The sequence below is a fragment of the Sorex fumeus genome, unplaced genomic scaffold (assembly GCF_029834395.1).
Source record: "Sorex fumeus unplaced genomic scaffold, SorFum_2.1 ptg000143l, whole genome shotgun sequence".
NCBI classification, from domain to species: Eukaryota; Metazoa; Chordata; class Mammalia; order Eulipotyphla; family Soricidae; genus Sorex; species Sorex fumeus.
The window spans coordinates 2765076-2772093 of NW_026606200.1; the positions used below are offsets into that span (position 1 = coordinate 2765076).

A 7018-nucleotide genomic window follows, 5' to 3' on the forward strand; every position below is an offset into this window, starting at 1 on the left:
TAGGAATGAGATAATAAGATGTCATAAAAAAAAGATGTCCTGATAAGATGTCGCGCGGCCGCATTTGCTGGAGCTGGATTTTATAGTCTCTGAGTCTTGGCCGTTGATGGGATTACATGGCACCAGGAGGCCAGGTGGTGGGTGTGACCCCCGCCTACTGGAATTTGGAGGATCTGGGTGGAGGATGCTCAACTCCAATCCGAGTAGGTTTGGAGATCTCGGCCCCGGAACCCGCGTGGATTTGTCCCTCTGCCAGTACCTTCATGTGTGCAGGGAGTGGTCTCAGCATGGTGGTGGCTGGTCCTGGAGGTCTTCGGCTGCCGGAGCCCTGGTCATGGCGGGGAGGAAAGCTCAACCCGCTCCCCTCCAAGGGGCCCCGGCGAGGAACAGCCAGGCGCGGGGGCAGGAGACTGCACTGTTCTCGTCTGGGAGCTGGATTTTATAGTCTCTGAGTCTTGGCCGTTGATGGGATTACACGGCACCAGGGGGCCAGGTGGTGGGTGTGACCCCCGCCCACTGGAATTTGGAGGATCTGGGTGGAGGATGCTCAACTCCAATCCGAGTAGGCTCGGCACCGGAACCCCCATGGATTTGTACCTCTGCCAGTACCTTCATGTGTGCGGAGAGTGGTCTCAGCATGGTGGTGACTGGTCCTGGAGGTCTTCGGCTGCCGGAGCCCTGGTCGGGGCGGGGAGGAAAGCTCAACCCGCTCCCCTCCAAGGGGCCCCTGCGAGGAACAGCCAGGCGCGGGGGCAGGAGACTGAAAATTAATTACTTGAAAACTAATATCTAAGTATTCTTTTAAGTATCAGTTGTTCAGTTATGTACATGAGTTTTTTTTTTTTCATTAAACACTGAGACTGCATTTTTCTGGGGGAAAAGCACAAATTCTGATTGGGAGCTTAGAGAAGCTTCCGGATAACACTGAATTTGAGACATTTCAAAAGGTCTTTCAGAATCTGACACTCTAACCCCTACCAATATATATGGCCTTGAAAATAGTGCAGTAGGACGCACATGGAGAAAAGGTTTTTAATTTGACAAAATAGAAACTGCCACCTGATGATGGTATGATGCATCTGTCTCTTTAACTCTCGAAGTTTCCTCCAGTGGATCCTCTCATTCTGAGCCACCTGACTTAAGGATTTCAGGGTGGTCACACCAAACAAGAAACTCATTTTCACAGTTAAAGCAAAGTCTTTCTCACAGTTAAAGCAAAAGGACTCTGCAGAAAACTAGAGAAAATATGAGAACGCCATCAACTCATTCAGAATGGTGAGCCTGACTGAGAAAATGGTACAGAGTCGTTGAAGAAAAGTAGCTCTCTCCTTTGGGGCAGTGGTAGCCCTGAAGTCTGCCTGGGAATGGGATTTATTCTGCAAAGGAGCTGGGTGTTTTGCCACAGCCTAACAAGGAGGCTGCTGCCAGATGGTGAAGGAGAGGGAAAGGAAGAGAGCACTGTAGCACTCTCCTGTCCTCCCATTGTTCATCGATTTGCTCAAGCGGGCACCAGTAACGTCTCTTTTGTGAGATCTGTTGTTACTGTTTTTGGCATATCGAATATGCCACGGGGAGCTTGCCAGGACCTGCTATGAGGGCGGAATACTCTCAGTAGCTTGCCGGGCTCTCCGAGAGGGATGGAGGAATCAAACCTGGGTCGGCTGCGTGCAAGGCAAATGCCCTACCTGCTGTGCTATTGCTCCAGCCTGAGAGGAAGAGAATGGTGATCATATTAGATGTCAACACGCTCATGTGTACCTGATTAGAGTAAGGATGATGCAAAGAGATAGAGGATAAAGGACCAGTGGAGAAGGATGAACACAATGATATCACTGACATTTTGAATAATTGGATGAGGTATTGCAATGATTTAAAGGGAGGAGTATAGAAGCCCTCCCTTGTCCCAAGTACAGGGAAGAGAAGGAAGGAAATAGTGTGGAGAAGAGGGGGTGAAGGGATAGATGAGAAGCAATGGGGGATACAAGGGTCAAGGGGATTCAGGGACATTGGTGGTGTTAGGGAATGACAGAGCTAAACATCCAAACCACAGAGTCAACAACACTGAAATCGTGAGACCCAAACTTTAACAATGCAGAAGGATTTGCTATTTTTTTTAGAAGTACGTTTGTGAATCCCTCCTGTTTACATTTCCTTACTGCAATCTTGTTGCCAGCTCATCTTTCTAGTAGGTGTACATTTCAGTTTCCAATTCATTTAGAATTTAAATGACATGTGAAAATAGACGCAACTGGAGCCTTTCCGAGTGTCCCCGTGTAGCTGTGTGCTCCATCCACCATAACGTGACATGTGGCGCTAGTGAGTGTCTGTGGAACATCATTCAGCTGAATTGAACCTAAAGACTGTGAGAGGCCCTGAGTGAAGCCATTCTAAATTCTAGCTTCTCTGTGGATGCACCCGCTAATCCACTGGTGGAAACTAGAATGTTTCAGTCTCCCATTGCTGAACCTCCCTTATTGCTCTTCTCTTTTTTCTTATCTGAACTGCTTTATATTGGGGAACAGTTTTTCCCCCCGAAGTGCCCAGACACGTTTAGCACCAAGTCTGGGCAGACGTGGGGTGAAGAATGATGGGTACAAAGAGAAAAATCACACACTCCATGAGCAGCTGATGGCTGTTCACTTTATTGCAAATACACACTTTTTTTAATTTTTTTTATTCTTTTATTAGTGAAATACCATGATGTACAGTTGTAGACTTACAGATTTTTGTGCTTGGGTTTCGACTATACAATGATCAAATACCCATTCCTTCACCAGTGCCCATTTTCCACCACCATGTATCCCAGTATCCCTCCCACCCCCATCACCCCCATCCAACCCTGCCTCTGTGGCAGGGCATTCCCTTTTGTTTTCTGTCTCCTTTTGTGGTCTGCAAAAGAGACATTGAGTGGCAATCATGTTCGGTCCATAGTCTACTTTCAACATGCATCTCCCATCCTGGGAAGATCCTCCAAACACCCTTTATTTGGTGCTCCCTTCTCTATCTGAGCTGCCCTTTCCCCTAGAATGCTCGGCTGGCCTCTAAGCCATAGAGTAATCCTCCTGATACTGATCTCGGCTATTCTTGGGTACTAATCTCCTATTTTGTTACTTTATGTCTCCCGGAAGAAGAACAGTGCAGTCTCCTGCCCCAGCGCCTGACTGTCCTCACCGCCGGGACCCCTTGGAGGGGACCGGGTTGAGCTTTCCTCCCCGCCCCGACAAGGGCTCCGGCAGCCAAAGACCTCCAGGACCAGCCACCACCATGCTGAGACCACTCTCCGCACACATGAAGGTACTGGCAGAGGGACAAAGTCACGCGGGTTCCGGGGCCGAGATCTCCAAGCCTACTCGGATTTGGGCCGAGCATCCTCCACCCAGATCCTCCAAATTCCAGTAGGCGGGGGTCACACCCACCAACTGGCCCCCTGGCGCCGTGTAATCCCATCAGCAGCCAAGACTCAGAGACTATAAAAACCAGTTCCCCGAACCGTGCGACTGCATTCATGGCCGCGCAACATCTTATTATGACATCTTATTATCTCATTCCTACTTTGGACAAACTGGCAGGCTACCGAATGTAGCCTGCCCACACAGCAGAGTCTGGCAAACTCCCTGTGGCGTACCCAATATGCCAAATACCAGTAACAATGATGGGTCTCATTCTCCTAAAGAGCCTTGAATATAATCTCAGGGCTAGGATGAAGGAGACGTTACTGGGGCCTGCTCGAGGCAATCGACGATTAACAGGATATATGGAATATATGGAATGGAGAAAGGTCATTCTGTGTTTGTTCCCTTCCCTCTGACTTGTGATTTGTGATTGTGATGTCTCCCAGATGAATGCAATCTTTTTATGTACATCCCTCTCTTTCTGGCTCATTTCGCTTAGAGGCCGGGCTGGAGCGATAGCACAGCGGGTAGGGCGTTCGCCTTACAAGCGGCCAACATGGCCGACCCGAGTTCGATTCCTCCGCCCCTCTCGGAGAGCCCGGCAAGCTACCGAGAGTATTCGATATGCCAGACACAGTAACAACAAAGTCTCCAATGGAGACGTTACTGGGCCCGCTCGAGCAAATCGACGATCAACGATACTTTCCATGTAGTACCACTTGTATGTAAATTTCATGACTTCATCTTTTCTAACAGGTACATAGTACTCCATTGATACACACATATTTTATAGAGGGTCTCTACTTAAGAGGATGGTCCAGTCACATGAAGTTTAGCATTACTAACCTATCACCTTTCCAACTCTGCTTTGCCCTGGCCCAATTCCAATTAGGGCTAGATGCTACAGTTAGTAATGACTCGCTAACTCTATGTGACAATTCTTAGGCGGCCAGGTGAAACTCAAAGCTGGATACCTGGTGCTTGTCAAATAAGTCCAGACACTCCCTACTCAGTAGCTATGCAGAGACAGATCTTATCTGCCCTGGCGCCTGTAAAGCTGTCCACAACTTTACATTCCACCCCCTACCCCGCAGTGACTGCAGTTTACACTTAGGCACTTTAGCTACAGAAAAAGAAGTGATGAAAATTTTAAGTTTCCTATTCATAAATCTAATATGGAGGAATGTATTAATTGTACTTTAATGGTGCTTTGACATGGTGGTGCTGACCTGGCTCAATGCTCTTCTGGATCCAAGCAACTTTTGCTCTCAGGCTATTACTGGGGTGTATTATACTGTAAAACCCAATTTACTTATGTTTAAACACCCTATACTTCTCTTAAAAATCACACTCAATTCATTTTCAGTGCCCTACAATATGCTAAGTATTTTCATCAATATTCATAATGAGACATGATGTGTTTCCTCTTTTTGGGTGAAAAGCTACTAGCCTGTGGAAACAATATTATACAGATTCATTGAAAGTATTGAGCATTTTTACTCATTTTGGTGATAAATGTACTTTAAATAGCATTGAGCTGATCCCCTCTTTAGAGGTGTAAATGTGTTCCCCATTTGGACCAGGAACTCTTTGTGGGAAATTTCCTCAATTATTTTGCTTTTGTTTTTGTTTTGTTATTTATTTATTTTATTGAATCACTGTGAGATAGTTACAAGCTTTCATGTTTGGGTTACAATCACACAATGATCAAACACCCATCCCTCCACCAGTGCACATTCCCCACCACCAATATCCACAGTATACTCCCCTTTCCCATCCTCCCCCTGCCTCCATGGCAAACATTACAGCACTGCACTGTCCTCTTGTTGTTCATCGATTTGCTCGAGTGGTCCCAGTAACGTTTCCATTGTGAGACTTGTTGTTACTGTGTTTGGCATATAGAATACGTCACGGGTAGCTTGCCAGGTTTTGTCGTGCGGGCAAGATACTCTCGGTAGTTTGTTGGGCTCTCCAAGAGGGGTGGAGGAATCAAACCCGGTCGGCCAGGTTGGCCAGGTGCAAGGCAAACACCCACCCGCTGTGCTATTGTTCCAGCCCCAAGGCAGACATTATTCCCCATAATCTCTCTCCACTTTTGGGCATTATGGTTTGCAATACGGACACTTAGAGGTGATCATGTTTGGTCCTTTATCTACTTTCTGCACACATCTCCCATCCCGACCTATTCCTCCAGCCATCATTTTCTTAGGGATCCCTTCTCTATTCTTCTCTATTCCAGCTGCCCTCTCCCCTTTGCTCATTCATGTTAATTCAACAGTGCCTCTTCTTTCTTTACTGGGATCAGTGTATATTAGAGATTATCACAAGTTTGGGAAAATAAGAAAAGGAGATTTTCCCCTTTTGGGGAAAAATGGTCAATATAAACCATTTTTCTCTCTCCTCCCTTCCTACAGGTCAAGTGCCATGTAGGTGCAGCACCTGCTGTGGACCATGGGTGACCCTCAGTTGGACGACCTTCAATCCAACGCCCTGAGAATTATCCTCATAGGGAAAACCGGAAATGGTAAAAGTGCCACAGCCAACACCATTCTTGGAGAAGACGTATTTGTTTCAACAATATCTTTCACCTCTATTACCAAGAAATGCCAGAAAGCGTTCGGGCAGTGGAAGGGGAGGAACATCCTCACCGTGGACACCACGGGGCTCTTTGACACCAAGGAAAAGGGGGACACCACCTGCAAGGAGATCAGCAGGTGCATCCGCTTCTTCTCCCCAGCCCTCACGCCATCATCCTAGTGCTGCAGCTGAGTCGCTACACAGAGGAAGAGCAGAAAGTCTTTGCCGTGGTCAAGGCTCTCTTTGGGGAGTTGGTCACCAGATACATGATCATCGTGTTCACTCGCAAAGAAGAGTTGAAGGACCAAAGCCTACAGGATTTCATAGCTGAAGCTAACGTGAACCTAAAAAACATGATCAAGGACTGTGGGAACTGCTGCTGTGCCTTCAGCAACAGAGCAGAGAAGGCTGAGAAGGAAGTGGAGGTGCAGGAGCTGATGCAGCTAATAGAGAAAATTATCCACAACAATGCCCACTTCACTGATAACATATACAAGGACATAGAGGAACGGCTGAAACAGAAGGATGAGGCCTTGATCAAAATTTTTGATAGTCAATTAGAAAAGGAAATTCAACTAATAAAAGAATAAAATGTCTCTAAGTCACAGGAAGAAAAGGAGGAAGAAGTAAAGTTGCTTAAAGAGCAACACGCTGCACGAATAAGAAATATAAGAGAAGAAGCTGGGAAGAACATATTTGATGATGTTTTAAATATGATTAGTAACATATTTTCAAAAGTAAGGTCTATTTTTAGGAAGTAATGTAATTTTTAGATTATCTCCTATTGTTGGTTCTAGAATTAGAGTGAATTTTCTTCAATGACATGCCTTACTCAATAACCCAATATGAAGTTAATATCTGTAATAGATTTCTGAGAATAAAGCAACAAAAGCTAAAATACTGTCTCTAAGATACTGTGTCCCTGAGCATTCTACAAAATGTGTATTTCATTCGATATATCAATGAATATAAAATTAGAAATTTAATTTACCCAAACTCAGCAAGACTTTTAAAATCTTATTTTCTCTATTAAAATGAAATACCACCTT

General features: G+C 45.8%; 1 pseudogene; it reads left to right on the forward strand.

Moving 5' to 3' along the window:
- Positions 1–5843: 5843 nt before the first annotated feature.
- LOC130016035 (GTPase IMAP family member 7-like) lies at positions 5844–6730 on the forward strand (annotated as a pseudogene).
- The last annotated feature ends 288 nt before the right edge of the window (positions 6731–7018 follow it).